At 49.2% G+C, this 17,621-nt stretch overlaps 1 protein-coding gene across 1 annotated transcript in view; it reads right to left on the bottom strand.

Annotated features, from left to right (window-relative positions):
• E2F5 (E2F transcription factor 5) overlaps positions 1 to 17,621 on the bottom strand; it is a 1,167,696-nt gene that overhangs the window by 859,622 nt on the left and 290,453 nt on the right. The window lies entirely within an intron of this gene.

Genomic DNA, 17,621 nt, shown 5'->3' with positions numbered 1-17,621 from the left:
GAAGGTAACGTTGCATATGTTGATATCAATAAAAAAAGAAAATATGTATCCTAAGTAACTTCATCATTCCTGATCCATAGGTTCTGCGATTAAAACATTCTTATGGTCTAAAGCTTGTAGTGAATATCAGGATGAGATTTGTTTGTATCCCTGTTCTAACAGTCTGTTCTTAATAGCAGACTCATTCGATTGCACTTTATACAGTTGAAGTACTTGGCTTGGACAATGCTTTTTGTATGTATATTGACAGGTGCAGATTGAGATTCAAAAACTACTGTGCCCATTTTTCATGCCAAGGACATTTGCTCAGACTAACCACAATGGGTCTGTGTGAGGGGATACAAGGGTGTGTCATGAGGTGGAGGGGTAGGTAAGCTCTGCCGAGAAGCATGGATCATATGATCTGTTCCACGGTCACATGAGTCATCTGACTTTTGTAGAAAGGGCAGCAGGTAAACATTGTGGGTTGATGGGCTACTTGCCTGAGGCTAAGAATTCTAGGGGATTCCAGGTAGGTTCTGCAAAAAGGTCTGTAGTTGTACAAACCCAATCTGAAGTGAGTCTGGTCTCTCTGACAATTCTGTGGACGTGTTTCAGACCAGTCGCGCTGCGTGGGAGCACCACTAGCTTGCAGAGTTTCTTCTGAATACCTCTGGTGCAAGGAGGCATTTGAAAGAAAGAACACCTAAAAATAGAGAGTTTAAGGATTCAGACGAATTGCTGACAAAACAAATTGAAAATTTAAGGAATAAAGAGCAGAGGAGATGAAATGGGTCCTACACCCAATCTGCATTACCATCAAATGGTTAAAGATTAATAAGATGAGGAGCAGAGTAGATTTTATTTCTACAAGTGTGCCTGTTCCTCAGACTGCACACACGGATGACGCAACCACCGCCCTGAGTAGTACAATAGGCCGCCATTCCCCTAAACAAGCAACGATGGAACATCAACCTCATGGACCGATTGATAATCAGCGCAGGCCAAACTAACAGATTGACGCCACCCCCCCCCCCCCCGCAGCAGCCTGTAGGTCACCATGATTTCAGAAAGCCAGTTTCTCACCAAAACCCTCATCTCTGTTGGCCTTCTAGCAAGAGGAGGTAGGAATTATAGAAGGAAACCTCTGATATTCCAAGTGTTTTTAAGACAGGTGCCTTTGACTGGGCCAGCAGGAACAGGGGAGGGAAGAGACAAACCTGGTGATGGTACATGCCCCGTGGTCTACTGGAGACCTAAGAAACTTGTTTAAATGAGATTTTCAGAGGAGCTACAGACCATCCCCCTTGGACTGATATGACCCAGCTCGAGGGAGATGACAGCATAAGTTAAACCGACTAGTGCAACAGTCAATGGCCAGCAGCTGACACAGGAGTATGAAATACACTCGAATAATCTTGTAACAGACGGTTAACTACTATTTCAGAAGTGCGCCCCAGGAAGACCAAATGGAGAAAAATCAAAAACCGCAGACAAAACAAAGGAGTCACAGGCATGCTATTTGGACAGTTTAAAGATGGCTTCTAAGTCAAACCTGATGACACCACCAGAGAAGCAGTAGCCAATGAATCTGTTACAGGAGGACTCTAAAACTCCAGCCTCAGTTGAATATTATCTTTATTGGATGGCAGAATAAATCCCTGTCTGAACTAATGGCTGAGGTGAACCATTGTGCCGCATGTCAGAAACAAAAGAATATAGAAAGTAAGCATATGGTATTGTAACTGCAAAATCTTCATGGGAATGCCCCTCCAGCCGGGAGAGGGTCGTTCAGAGAGTGCTTCAGCGAACTGAGAGGATAAGGCAGGTGTGCACTACAGCCATGAGAGTTTCCCAGCCTGACAGTAAACAATTATTTCAAACAGGAGGGCCACCGGAAAATTGAATAGCCAAACTTCCCATGGCAGAATAATCGGTCTTCACCCCCCAGGAGCAGGGTACATTCCCCAATCCAAATGTGACTAAATTCTGGACAAACAAGCCCACGCATGAAACATCAGGTGAGTGGCAATACCTAGGCAGCCCGAGAGAAGACCTGGTCATGAACACTTTGATTCCTGTAGACCAAGATGGACATCACGTTCAGTGTGAAGACAGTGGGCAAACTATTTCATGTTTAGTTGAAACACAAAGCCAGCAGATCATAAATTCATTGGGAGTGCTTTCTAGACATTCCCTTCTCCTGACCGTCAGTGCTGTGCAACACACCCTGTTACCCAGTGTCTTATTATCCTGGGACTGACAGAGACAAATGCCTTCTTATTTAGCTCTTCTGCCCCAGTAAATCTATTAGGTAGGGACTTGTTAAACGTAGCTGCACTATACATTGCACACCGAACAGAGTGGTCTTCAATGTCCCAAGTAGAAATGCAGAAACATTCCTAGGGACACTGCTCGCTACACAAATGAAACCAAAAGATAAATTGGAGGAATTGTTAAATTCATCCCGAGACACCCTTTGGTCAGCTCACGACAACAAAGTAGGATACAGTAGGACTGCAGAACCAGTCAAGGTTTATGTTATAGCAGTTCAAAAGATTGCCCAAGTACCGCAATACTCGTTATGCCCAGAAGCTGAAGGTATAGCAACTGTTAAAGACTATTGAAGCACAGAACTATAGTCCAGACAAGCAGCCCTTATAACACCCCAATTCTGCTAGTCAAGAAACCAGGAAGACAAACATCCATATTTATTCAGGATCTCACAGCAGTTACACTGTAGTCATATCAGCTTTCCCAGTAGTCCATAACCTGGAAACCATAACAATGTATTCCTCTGGCAGCTATGAAATGTATAGTAGTAGATTAATGCAACCTTCCTGGCAAACCAACAACCAAGTCAAGCAAGGAAGATCTTCACTGCCTACTTGAGACACTGACCCTCAAATAGCACACAAAAGACCCAACTCCCAGGAAATGTAATATCCTTGACCTTATCAACACCCCCCTGCTCGCCTTCCATCACAGCCCTCCAATCCCACTGACTGGTCAGACCATCTAGCATTCCCCTTTGAGATTAGTCAGACCACACCTCAAGCAAACCCATCGGAAACCAAATAAGACTTCAGATCATTCAAGAACGCAGTGGAGGCTCTCACGCAAGACCTTACCAAACTCAACCGCATATGGGACTGATCCACCTCTAATGAACCAGGACTGACTTGTTTATTCAAGAACTCCACACCACCCTCATAAACATCAATCTCCATGACCCAGTGAAACAACACACCCACAAGCCTAAACCTTCCGCACCATGGTACACTCAAGAACTGAACTTCAACCAATGAACCAAGAAAATAATTCATGAATAGCCTGCAGCACATCCAAACTTGTCCTGCTCAAGGAACTCTGTTACATGTAGACGTATGATCACCACTGCCAAGGCCACCAATGAAAGCAGGGCTCTTTTCAAAGCCATTGAGCACTGACAATCCTCCACCCGAGCCACACTGTAGCACACTCCATTAAAATATCCACAGCCATCAACTCTATCTTAGTCATCAAGATCAGCATGAACCACCAACATGGACACCAACGCCATAACTGACAACACACTTCACATCCTATCTCACAAAACCACAACTACCTGGACAGCTTTCAATACACTAACTATGCAAGATGTTGTGGGCAGCAGCCATGCATGCAGTAGGGCTGCTTCCTCTAGAAGCTCCTGCACAATCCTGCAAAGGATAGCCAAATCAGCGTTTTGACTACCCTCACTGCCCTGCCAAACACTGCAAAACAGAGCGGAAAGTATTGGGGGCTCCACGGAGGCACAGCGGCAAAGAGTGAAAGCCGCAAAAGCACCAGCTCGAAGGCGGAGCTCCCAAGATGGCTACCGGGAGATCTGAGTGCACTGCATAAAGCCAAGCTGAGCCAAGCTGGGAGCACTGGTGGCTAACCAGAGGTGGAGCACTGGAGTAGTGATCGACAGATTGGCTGCACCAAGCACCCGGCAGAACTGAAGGTAAGAGGGACCACGGGAGATATTTGGGGCAGGTGCGCCAGAGGCAACGGTGATCCAGGGGTTTGGGGGGCCTATGAGCTGCAGGCAACATCAGGTGGGCATGGCGAAGACCCTGGGCGATACTGGTAATGGCGGAGAGCATCAAGGGAGAACCACAACAACGCTGCAAACGCAAAAAATAAGACGGGCACTTGAGAGCCGCCTGCCAAATGGTGCAGGAGCACACAGCCTGTGAAAAAAAATGAGGTCGGCCTTCCTGTGGTTCTAGAAAGGGCCGCTGATGCGAGCTTGACCTGGACGCAGAGCTGGACACCAAGGCTACTACACACCCCATAAATACAATTACTGAGTCTATAAGACTGGAGGGTGGTTCCCCAACGCCAGTGCTCGGGGGAGTCAAACCAGCAGAATAAGCGATGGGGACCGTTGCGTTTAGCCTGGGGCGGAACCTGGACTTTTCCACCCAGTGACCAGACTGAAAATAATTCTCATTGTGGAGCACAGTGGATGGAACAGCTTGAAAGGAAAAGCAGAGACGGTGGGGAGAACTTGGACTGCTGCTGAATGGCGCTGGAGCGCACAGCCAGGAATAGGGGCGGCGGGTCTTGCAGGGACTGGAGAAAGTGCAGTTGCAGCACAAAGGCCCAGACAAACCGCTGAGGACTGGTGCTGGCCAGACACTGCCACGTGCTATATGGTAACTTCGGCGGAAGCTGGGGGGGGGGGTAGTAGTATCTGGGTGGTGGGTGGATGCTTGGAGGTGGACTGACCCTCACTGAAAAGATCGCTGTAGAACATTGGGCACTGTTGGGAGCACCCCCTTGGCCCCTTCCACCTGGGCACTGGGTCCAGAGACAGCCAACTCTGAAATTAAACTCATTGCGGCTCCAGAAGCGATCATTGGCACTTGACCATTGGTGAAGGAAATGTGTACCGGCCGGGGACCGAGGCACAAGGCAATTCTAAACCTGTGGAGCAATAGCGCAAGGTCCTGAGGGGACTGTACCGACAAGGGCTGACGTGGCAGAGACAAAGGTGTCGGAACATTCAGAGGACCAGCACACGAAACATCGAGGCTGGGTATGGCCGAATGACAGATCACAGCACCGGAAGCTGCAGTGAGTTGGCACACAAATCAAAGCCGAAGGAGACCGCCACAGCCTCATACTAAGAAAGCAAAGGAGAAGCCGGAAGGAAAGCGGGGCGATCCAAACATATGGGCTACTAGTTGTAGAGCGACCCATAAATGGAGAATGAATGGAGGTTACCCATCCCCATAGCCCAGCAAGGTGGCAACTGAGCGGCGCTACGGTCCAGTAAGGTGGGAGCACCCTCGAGTCAGCGGTGCCCGTGTGCCACTTACAACCTGTTGCTGGCATCAGAGGCCCATGCACTGCAGGGGACACCGCACAATGAATCGGAGGAGTGGAAGCCCAGGAGAGAAACGAAAGCATCAAGAGGTAGCTGGAGACTGAGCAACCCTCTGCAGGAGAACGTGCGCACTCCCGCCATTGACCTGGAAAGGTGTGCGACTAGATCACGATAGGGGCGCAGACTAGCAAGTCTCTGATGTGGCTCTGCGTGCATGTAGGACAAGCCTTACTAGCATATATGAACCAGGCCTGAAGCCTCAATGTGCTGTTCCAGAGGCTATACCACACACACACACACACACACACAAGGCATAGTGCATCGAACCAAAGGTCCTGGGGAGAAGGTGCCTGGGCAATGTGCTGAACGGGAATACGCACACAGCTGCCATTAGCCCAAAAAGAGACTGCACTGCAGACCGCATATAGCAACAGGGAGAATTGAACCCTTCAGATCACTGGTGAGGCATAGCGCACTCTCCGGGAAAACCATTATAGTCTGCCTAAGTTTGGACTGGGGGTACTAAGTGTTGCCCCAGAGGCTGCACCCAACAACGAATAAGACTCACACACCACTTCTATCAGAATAAGAGGGAGCAACCTCTGGGCCTACAAAACACAGCAGATGCCTCCCCAGCAGAATGTTGAATGGCAGAGCCTAGCCCAAAATGGGGACAAGCAACATCAAGACCATGCTAGAAAAAGGAGAGAAATGCTAGGGAAATACAAGCAGAGGTTCACCTGCCACCATCCTCAAGTTCCACCCCAGTGACATTGACGAAAATACCTTCAGCTATCCCTCTGCAAATACCTCCCCTCTCGAGCTCATCACTCCTCCAACTCCCTCAGTCAGTCGTTTTCAAAGAAACAAGCTGGGGTTAGATCTCTGTATTCGGCTGGGACCTCCCTCTGGAACAGCCTCCCTGCCACTCTAAAACTTGAGGAGAACCATCACTGGTTCCGGAAGCACCTCAAGACCTTCCTCTCTGCTTCTGCCTTCGCTCCCCCTCTACCCTGCCAATCTGTTCTCTCTTGGCACTGTGCACCTGGCCACCCACTGTCCTCTTTCCCAGGTACCTGCTCACCCTGCCACCCTCACACACTGACTCCGGGCCACCCCTTGCACTGGGGTCTGTATCTGTACCCATACAGCACCCCCCCCCCCTTTTTTCTTCCTGCACTTATCAGACCTACCCTGTGTCTGCTGCCTTAAACCCAGCACTTGCCAATTGCTGGCTGCATTACCACGGTTCGTTGCTTTTGTTATTTATTATTATTTATCCGTTTCTCCTTTGCTCCGCACTCTCCACTTCTTCCCCCCCCCCCCCCCCCCCCCTTCGGCACATTTCCTCTCCCCCTCTCCCATGCACTTGCGCATTCTCAATGTCACTGGGCCTAGTAAGATCGTTGTTTTGTTCTCCCTGTTCCCCTCACTTGCCTTGTCACACTCTGAAACACTTGTGTACGAGCGCGATAGAAATAAAATATCAATATCAAAAAGACCACCTTGTGGAGATGCTCTTTAAGCTAAAACAGGAAGAGATCAAGGATACCAAAGATACTACGGTCAAATCTGTCACTTACTTTATCTCCCATATGATGGGCCTTGAATCAAGGGTGAACGATGTTGAGAACACCATTTGTGAACAGGCCCATGACGAAGCGGAGCTCACGCATAGGGTACTGGGCATAGAAGAGCAACTGGAAATGATATGGTCTAAGCAGGAAGAGCTCGAAAATAGAGCACAGACGCAGAATATCAGAATACGAGGTATCCCAAGGGAGATTGCAGATCAGGAAATAGTCGACTATGTGAAGGATCGGTTCAGAATGCTGCCGGAACCCCGACACCTCTCCAATTGAATTAAACATGACGCACCGCGTTTACACGACAATGTAACTGCGCCGCAACTTAGTGCCAGATGTCCTGTGCAGGGTGCACTTTTTCCAGCAAAAGAACACATTATGACAGCGGCCTGCAAGCATCAACCGGTGTAATTCCGTGGCAAGCAAATCGCCCTGTATCAAGACCTGTACTTGTGTACTCTTGCAAATTGGTGGAAGCTGCACGTCGTGACAGCCTGGCTGCAATTGCAAAAGATTAAATATCGGTGGGGATTCCTGCAAGCTGCTGTTCGAAATCTAGAATCAAAAAAATGCAATTGGATCTGAAGAGGCGGAACTGATGGAGGGGACCCAGAAGGATCCTAGCAAAAGTGAACCCGGACAGCACTCTGAATGGACTAAAAAGATAAAACAAGGCAACCAAGACGAAGGAAGTTCCCAGAGTCAACCCTCACAGGGGAATGAGTTGGAACAACTCAGGAAGGCACATAAGCAGCACTTACATGGTGCGACATACAACCTGAACGGTTTGAACTAACTTTCCTTTCTTCGTAGATGCAGTGCCTACAGGGGAGGGAGGGCGCACGCACGCACGCACGCACGCACGCACGCACACACACACACACACACACACACACCCCCCCCCCCCCCCCCCCCGACAGGGGATGGGGGGGGGGGGGTTTGCCATGAAGGAATGGCTCCCACTCAACTGTCGCCACAAGTGATGGACAGCAGGCCCTCTCCCATGCAGGAGGTTATGTCTGTACAGCAAATTATACAAATATTCAGGGTTTTGACTTCAGTTTGTCCTTTTTCTTTTTATGTTTTTGGGTTCTCCCCATTCTTAAAGCGCTTGGTCTGGTGTGTCCCACAAATATGGCAGAGAGATGCCCTCACTGCTTCCCATCCCGGTATGATAGATGCACCAAAAACGAACAGACTGCATGGCGGAAAGCAGTGACAAAGTGCTTGACCCTGAATGTTTGGGGCCTCAATTTCCCAATAAAAAGAAGGAAAAAAAAGGCACTACAAAGGCTCTCCGCCCTTGAAGTGGACTTTGCTTTCTTACAAGAGACTCATTTGCTGGAGGATGAAAAGCTTCTCATTAGTAGAGGATACACATGGGCATGTTTTGCAACCAGTGGCCTCAAGAAAAGGGGCGTAGCTTTAATGGTCCATAAGGGAGTCCCACTGCATACAAGTGAGGTTTGGAGAGACACACAGGGGAGATACTTACTGGTCAACGGGGACCTATGGGACCGCAGAATTATGCTGGGGTGAAATTCGAAATCTAGGCCTAATGAAAAACAGAGTTTATTGAGGGCCTCTCTAAGAAACTCGTAGCATTCATGGAAGGGGATGCAATTCCACAGAGGGACTTCAACTGTGTAATAGACCCCAAGAAGGATAAAACATTGGCCCCCACCAAGAACAATAGAACCAACTATTATGCCATGACCACTCTGCTGAAAGAACCGTCACTGGTAGAAACATGGCGCTTTGCTCACCCAGGGGAAAGGGAATACATGTTTTTATTCACCAGTGCACGGGGGCTTCTCAAGATTGGATATCTTTTTAATCTCTTCCACTCTGGTTCCCTGGGATAAATGGCTTAGAAATCCTGCCAAAGGCACTCACAGATCACTCCCCTGTAAAACTAGAACTTAACTTGGAGCTGAGCACCCCATGCTGAAAACCCCTGTGGAGATTTAATGACAGTATATTAACAGACAGCGTCACCAAGACAACCATAGAGGAGGCAAGATTACATTATTTCCAAGAAAATGTGACAGGGCATGGATACACGCACTATATGGGACGCAGGAAAAGCAGTCAATAGAGGAGTCATAATAGGTCAGACAATATCCTGTGGTAGGAATGAACAGATTTATCAGAATGAATTGGAGGCGGTGGTTCAGGAGAAAGAAAAAGCACACACCACGAAGGGGTGCAGACGCACGTTGAGGGAGCTTAGGATAGCTAGGCAAGCCCTAGAAACGTTTTTGATGGGGAAGGCAGCACACTCACTGCTTAAGACTAAGCAATATTACTACTCCAAAAGGTGACAAAGCAACCTACTAGCGGCGGCTAAACTCAGAAAAGTGGCTACCCGCAATTATACAGGGGCCCTAAAGAGTGGGAAAGGGACAAGAGTAACCATGGAGAGGGGTAAGCTGGAGGCTAAGGAGGACTTCTTCAGGAAGGCCGCTGCCCCACATCAAGGGCAGGCCAACCAGATCCAGGAATTTATAAAACTTGCGCATCTTCCCCAAGAACCTTAGGCACTGAAGGAAGCTCTAGAGAACCCCATAACAACTTGAGAAGACACCCAAGCAATAAAGGCCCTCCCACAGGGGAAGGCCCCTGGCCCTGACGGTTTGACCAATACATTTTAAAAAGCCTTTGTGGGGCCATTTATTCCACACCTCACTGCCCTATTTAACTCTTTCCATGGGTGAGGGAAGGTAACTGACTCAATGGCGGAGTCAGTGACCACCTTACTCTGGGGAAAGATCCCGAAGACTGCACCTCCTACCACCGTATAGCCCTTCTGAACACTGATGCCAACCTGGATAGTAAAATCCTAGCCACAAGATTGAATGAGGTTCTCCCGCATATAATTAACGAAGACCAAACCGGGTTTACGAAATACAGGGGGACCCATGATAACATTAGGAGGGTGATAGACCCGACAGCACTCACCCCGAAACTCCCATGGGAGCTATCGATACTATCCCTTGACGCCCATCGGGCATTTGACAGCATGCCATGGGACTTTATTCATGCAATCTTGCCGGCATATGGTTTCGGACCAATTATCTGCAAAGCTAATTCTGGCAAACTTTCAAATCCCGTCCACCACAATTAGAGTCAACGATATCACCTCAACCTCAATCCTTCGGGGTAGGGGAACTAGGCAGGGTTGCCCTCTTTCTCTCCCCCCAAAAACCCAGGCAGAGATCCAGGCTTCCTATTTGACGAGTTTACATACACTGGGGTATGGGTCACTAGCTCTTACAGGGGCAAAAATCCCACAGTTGTGGAAAGAAGAACAACTTACTTAACATATCTGGTAACGTTATTTTGATGGGATGTTCCGACGTATTCCACATCTATGACAGGTAATGTCCACAGCTGTCTGCTTCGGAATATTTTCGGCAGAGGGCATCCTGTGTCGATCCGTTGTCCCTCGAGGGTCAACGTCACCAGACGTTATATATAGGACGCACAGCACCCGTAGCCTCAATTATATTTTTTTCCCAGAACGTGTGGCACCAATCTCCTGCCAGTATGACTGCAGAAAGCCTTGCGGAAACGTAAGCTGCAATCGCATAAGAAATTCAGAAGAGAGGCAGGCTGGGAGAGCGATGTGGAATACGTTGGAGGAACATCCCATTGAAAGAACATTACCAGATATCGTAAATAACTAATTCTTCGAGGGGATTGTGTCCTCCGACATATTCCACATCTATGACAGACTCGCAAAGCAGTACCAACTTATGGAGATGGGAAAAGAATTTACAATTTAGAATTTTAGAATGCCCAATCAAATGGCTGAATAAAGGATTGCCTTACCAAAGGCCAAATCCTGACCATGGATGGAGTCCAAGGAATTGTGTCTCACAAAAGTATGGACAGAGGCCCATGTGGCTGCTTCACAAATATTGCGAATAGGCACGCCCCTCTGTACAGCAGTGGAGGCAGCCACACCCCTAGTAGAGTGAGCCCATAAGCCTACTGGAGGGTCCTTTCCAATGGTAACACTCAGAGATCGTCAAAATGATCCATCTAGACAAGGTCTGTTTGGAAACAGCCTCACCCAAGCGCCTTCCAGCATAACCAACATGATCGTCCACTCTGACCCGGGACATCCATGACAGATAGAAACTCAAAGTTCTTCTAGGATCCAACCTATGGAGCCTCTCCTTTTCCTTACCAGTGGAGGAGGATAAAACGCTGGAAGAATCACCTTCGGGCTCAAATGGAATTCCAACACAACCTTTGGAAGAAAAGAAGGCTGCACCCACAGGACAACCCTGTCCTTATGGAAAACAGTAAAGGGTGGCTTGGCAGAAAGTGCCTGCAACTCACTCTGTGTGCAGAAGTAACCGCAACTAAAAACACCGTTTTAAAGGACAACAGTCTCAGCGGACAAGAATGTAAGGGCTCTAACGGAGCTCCCATTAGGAACCTTAAAACCAAATTCAAATCCCATCCCGGCACCTGGAAAGGCGAAGGTGGAAACACATTAGTTAGCCCTTTTAGAAACTGAGAAATCAAAGGGATCTTAAAATAAGAAGAGTCCTCAGATGAGCGCTTAAATATGGACAGCGCTGCCAGGTAACCGTTAATGGTACCCACTTGCAGGCCCTTGTGGGTTAAAGAAAACAAAAGACAAAACCAAAGGAATGGAACATTGGAAAGGATCCACATTCTGTACCCTGCACCAGTCAGAACTTTCTCCAACGGCAACGGTACAGGGATTTTGTTGCGGGCCTTCTGGCCGAAAGCAACACCTCCATCACATCTTCAGGGAGGTCCCAATCCTTATACCTCAACCTTTCAGATACCAAGTATGAAGGCTGAGAGACTTGACCTCTGGATGGAGAACCTGACTCCCTCCCGTGAGAGTAGATCGTCTCGGTAGGGAAGACAGCGTGGAGGGCAGATGGACATGTCTAAGGTCCGGGTACCACGCTCTCCTGGCCCATGCCGGAGCAATGAGGATCATTCGGGAACCAAATCTCCGCAACACTTGTGGAATGACGGGGACTGGAGGAAACACGTACAGCAGTGGGAAGGGCCACTCCACTACGAACAAGTCCCCTAAGGCTCCTCTTGGAGCAAATCCCTGCAAGCAGAATCTTTCGCACTTCCGGTTGACATTGGTGGCGAAGATATCCACTTGTGGGGTTCCCCAAAGGGCGAAGATCTCCAAAAGAAATTCCTGAGTCAGCTCCCACTCCTGAGAGACCGTGCTCTACCTTTCATAGCGTCCGCCCTGCGTTTTCGTCTCCGGCCAGATGAACTGCCAGGATCGAAACTTCCTGCTGGATGGCCCAGAACCAGAGCTGCATCGCCTCCCTGCACAACGGCCCCCCCTTTTTTTGTTGAGGTAGTGCATGGCCACTGTATTGTCTGTCATAATCAGGACATTCTTCCCCTGCACAGACGGCAGAAAAGCCCTCAGGTCTAGCCTGACGGCTCCCAGCTCTAACAGATTGATGTGGAGTCTGGACTCAGACTGAGTCCAACGCCCGCTGTCAACTCGTTGGCATGAGCGCCCCAACCTGTGAGGGATGCGTCCGTCACGATCGTCCCCTCTGGCCATGGTTGCCAAAATGGTGCTCCCTTCATCAGATCGCCTTTGTTGGCCCACCATAGAAGATCCTGGGCGACCAAGGTCGGAATCTGAACGGGATCCGACATCCTGCCGGAGAACTGCGACCACTGCATCTTGAGAGCCCACTGCAGAGATCTCATCCGCAGCCTGGCCTCTGGCACCAGGAAAATGCAGGATGCCATGAGGCCGAGCAACCTCAAGAATGTGAATGCCAGGAGACTCTGGGCACGTTCAAACTTGTCCACCATCTGCAGAATGTGATGAGCCCTCACCTGGGGAGGCGAACACTGCTCCAGGGATGTGTCGAGCACTGCTCCGATGTATTGGAGCCACTGGGTAGGTGTCAAATGTGACTTCTTTAAATTGAGGGAGAAGCCCAGCTTGTGCAGGGAGTGGCAGGTGATGGACAGATGATCCAGGGCGTGAATACCCCCTTTCCTGAGATACGCTGCCACCACCACCATCAGCTTGGTGAAGACCCAGGCGGAAGTCAATCTGAGCGGCAGGACCCAAAAATGAAAATGCGAGTCACGAACCTCAGGTACTTCCTGTGTTTGGGATGAACGGCACATGAAAGGAAGCATCCTTGAGGTCTAGAGACACCAACCAATCCTGAAGTTGAAGGGCCTGGAGGACTTGAGAAAGGAGTTACCATCTTGAACTTGTCCTTCCTGAGAAGCTTGTTCAACTAACGGAAGTCCATGATGGGTCTCAAACACCCGTCTTTTTTCGGGATCAAAAAATAAGGGGAATACCATACCTTGTTCCTCTCCGCTACATGCACCAGTTCCAAGGTGCCTTTCACCAGCAGGGATAAGATTTCCTGCGCAAGGAGCGGATCCGGACGCTTCAAAGAGAGCTTTCCCGGTGGGTTGGCGTTAGGCCTCTGCCAGAAGGGAAGACATCTGCCGTGGTCTATGATCTCCAGAACCCACACATCTGAAGTAATGGCCCGCCATTCTCCAATATGCTGCGCAAGTCTGCCCCCAACCGGCGAACCATGGGGCATGGCCTCATGACTGCCCGAGTGGCTTTGGCACCCCGAGTACCTTGCTTTCCACCCCGGGTACTCCTACCGTGGCCCCTTTGACTGGCAGCTCCTTTCAATCTACCAAAGGAAGAGTAGTACCGAAAGGAACCTCCCCTCCATTGCTGTCCCCTAGAATGAAAAGGCAGAGGTTGACGAACTGCAGCGCTCAAAGACTTTGCTGCAGCTTTGGAGGTCTGCAACCTCTCAAGGCTCTTGTAAGCCTTGCTGCCAAACAGATGAACACCATCAAAGGGCATGTTCAGAAGACGGGATTGCACATCAGGAGCAAACCCCGACTTCCGCAGCACGCAAACCTGCCTATCACGGTGCCTGCAGCGATGGACCGGCTGACAGTCTGCCGTGTCCAAACCCGACTGAACGGACTCGCACATGGCATCCTTGCCGTCTTGCACGAGGTCTAGAAAACCATCCCGTTCCTCCCCTTCGAGAATATGCTCAACCGCCAAAGAGACAGTTCCACAGAGAGTGTGTGTAAATCTCGCTAAGGCACAAGTGGAGTTGGCCGCCTTGAACGCCATACCCCTAGCCAAAAATACCTTCTTCGTCCAACCACCAAAACGCTTATTGTCCCTATCAGGAGGGATGGGAGGGTACGCAGCCTGCTTCGAGGAGGCTACAGCCGCCTGCACCACCAAACTCTCCGGAGTAGGGTGCGTCGATAAGTAGCAGGGGTCACCACTGGATGGCCAGTATTTCTTCAGAAGAGACTTATTAAATGTCGGTAGACTCTCCGGAGCAGTCCAAGCAACCTCCACCCTCCTTTGCAAAGCCATGTGAAATGGCAACCCCAGGTCAGTGGGCGGACCTTGATCCAGGATGTCCATCAAATCATCCTGAGCAAAATCAACAGGTGGCGCAGACCACCCCAAGTATTCCGTCACCCTTGACATGAGACGCCGATAGGAGGAATCCGCATGCCCCCAGGCTCAGGGTCGGGCCAACTCCACCTCCGGAGAGGTGTCATGGTCACTAGCGTCATGCAATGACTGACGGAGTTCCTCCATCTGACTATGCCCAGACAAAAGGTCATCAGGGACATCAGGAGGCACAACCATCTCCTCATCAGACAGTTCCTCAACCTCTGAAATATCCTGCAAAGGTTGGGAAAATTCCAATCTAGGAGGAGGAACAGAATAGGGCTCAAAAACAGGCCTCACAGACTTACTGAGAGCCTTCCTCAGAGGTTCCACAGCCCCCAGGGGCACCTCAGGCAAATCCTCCACAAACAGCGCCGAGGGAATCTGCGTCGACCGAGGCGCCTATGGCGTCGAGAACTTTTTTGAGGGCGGAGCCCCGAGAGAACCCCCTCGACGGACATGGCGCCAATGGCGTTGACGCCTTCTTCGAAGGCTTCACAGGTTCCGACGGTCTCTATGGCGTCGAGGACCGGGACCTGGCACGGCTATGGCGATTTCCCTTGTCCGAGCGGGACCTCGACGGCTCCCGATGATTGCACCGACCGCCCAAGCACGAAGGTGTGCGAGTGTTGGACCGAGCCCTTTCCTTGCCGGCTTCTTTGGAAGGCGCAGACGGACCTGTGCCTTGCGACTGAAAGAAATCGCCAAATGCTGGCGGAATGAATCCCATTCGGCCAGCGACGAAGACTTGGTGGGACAAGTCAACCGTCTGGCAGAGTCCTCCTCCGACGAGGAAAGGGAAATCGACCGGTGACGGCGCTTCCTAGAATGCCTCGACGAGGAAGAGGAATGGCGTGAACCACTCCTAGATCAAGCAAGACCCCCCCTGGATTTCAGCTGACGCAGAGTCGCCCCTCGAGTCATCGGTCAAAAGCCCAGCAGACTTTGATTTAGGGGGCTTAGGCACCCTACCCATCTTCAATTTCTTCTTACGTTCCTGCAAGGCCTTAGATGTCAGGGACTGGCAATCCTCGCAGTCGGCGACTTCGGGGTAGTAGAAGACGAAGACGTCACGTTCAAAGAGAAGAATCGAGCGCCCCGAGATTCCAAAGCAAACACTTATGCGGATAAAACGGAACTGAGTCTACGGGCGCCATGCGCCCTAACATCCGGTGACGTCTACCCTCGACGGAGGCACTCGAGAGACAACAGATCGACTTAATTGACGCAGGATGCCCTCTGCCGAAAATTTGCTGAAGCAGCACAGCCGTGGCCATTACCCGTCATAGATGTGGAATACGTCGGAGGACACAATCCCCTCGAAAAAAAAAGCTACTTTGAAGAGATGGGAAAATCAAGAAATCTCATGGCTGGGTAGGGTCACTGCAGTTGAAACGACAATTCTGCCTAGGATCCTGATGGCTTTTCAGGCCCTACCGATTCATATCCATGATGCGGAATTAGCAGACCTACAAAAGGGAAAAGGAAACCTCCAAGAATCTCTCCTCAGGTCAAAAGAGCTGGGTGGAATGGGAGTACCGTCTGTGCAAAGGTACCATCGAGTGGCTAAGATCACCCCAATGATGGATTGCGCCTTCGAGGACAGCAAAGCGAAATGGTAAAGAATAGAGCAAGACTGCACGACACTCCCCTAGCACTTCACCTGCCCTTTATTGCAAAGTTCGCCAGGGCTGGCCTCAAACTCCACAAGAACAACCCTTACTATCTGGGATAAGGCTTGTGAACACCTAGGGTTCAAAACAGCGTTGGGTCCAATGACAACAATAGTGAAAAACTCGGATTTCTTCCCAGGCATAGCAAAAGGGGCATTCACATGCTGGGAGTCACTGGGGACACTAAGATTTAGGGACCTGTATACATATGATCTTCCCCTCACTTTTGTAGAATGTAAGAGCAAAGTCACGCTCCCTGAAACAGAATGCTTCCGATACTGTCAAATTCGACATTGCCCTACTAACCAAAAAGTTCTACTAGGCACACAACAACCCAAAGGGATAGAACGCCAACTTGCAGAAAGGTAAAGCACTCGTAAAATATCCCGATGATCACCTATTAGACAAGTCTCAGGCTGAAGACAAACTCACATATATGGTGAGCTGGGAAACAGATGTGGGGGAGGAGATCCCAATAGACTCATGGCAAACTTTTTCCAACTTGGTTAAATGAACAAAACATGTATTCGGTTTACAATGTCTGCTGATCCATCACATATGCTTTTTGGACCTCCTTGTTAAAAAAAAAAGCACCTCTGGTCATTTGATCAAGACTTTATACCATAAACCTACTGATAAAAACACGCCGTTGAAATACAACAGCTTCCATCCTTTAGGCCTCTGAGATAACCTACCGGTGGGGCAATTTTTAAGCATTAGATGGAACTGCGCTTCTATGAACAATTACATAAAAGAAGGAAAAGATCCAAAACTTAGTCTAAAAGCTTGCGGCTACCCTTGTAGAATTATCCATCGTGCATTTAAATGAGCACAACATGCTAATCGGTAAAGATGTCTTTTCCCAGATAAGAAAACCGAAAGACGATAAAATCACTTGTGTCACCACATATAGTCCTATGAGCAACTACCTCAGAAGAATAGTTAAAAAAAACTGGCATATGCTCAAAACAACCGACTTTAATCCAGCCACCCCGAGATTTACCTTTAAAAAGGCAGAAGAACTATAGGGACATGCTGGTGCACACATATCCTATCAAACACTATGTTGATCAACAGCCCACCCTCTGGAATCTGAGTGATGTCCACATCTAAAATGCCCCAATGCTCCGTTTGTGCACTAATCAAAAATGTTTCTTCCATTGATTTAAATGGAAAACCGTGGCAACTACAGATTTTCTCAAACTGTGCCACAGATTGGGTCGTGTATGGAATTAAGTGTCCCTGTTCTCTACTATATGTTGGCAAAACGACAAGGCCAATCAGACAACGTATCTGTGAACACAAATCTTGTCTGAAAAACACGGTGGTTAATAAACCTCTAGTAGCCCATTACGAATAAAAAAAAACACAAACATACAGATTTGTTTTGGTTCGGGATTGAAAGAATTCCAAGTACTCCAAGAGGGGGTAACAGAAATACAACTGGCCCGTTGTGAGCAATGTTGGATTTACACCCTAAAAACAGCTAAACAGGGCCTTAATTCATCAGTTGA

The sequence above is a fragment of the Ambystoma mexicanum genome, chromosome 5q (genome assembly GCF_040938575.1).
Source record: "Ambystoma mexicanum isolate Mex_15411 chromosome 5q, UKY_AmexF1_1, whole genome shotgun sequence".
In the NCBI taxonomy this organism is placed as follows: domain Eukaryota; kingdom Metazoa; phylum Chordata; class Amphibia; order Caudata; family Ambystomatidae; genus Ambystoma; species Ambystoma mexicanum.
Note: the sequence above shows the minus strand (reverse complement) of the source record. Positions and strands in the feature narration are given on the sequence as shown.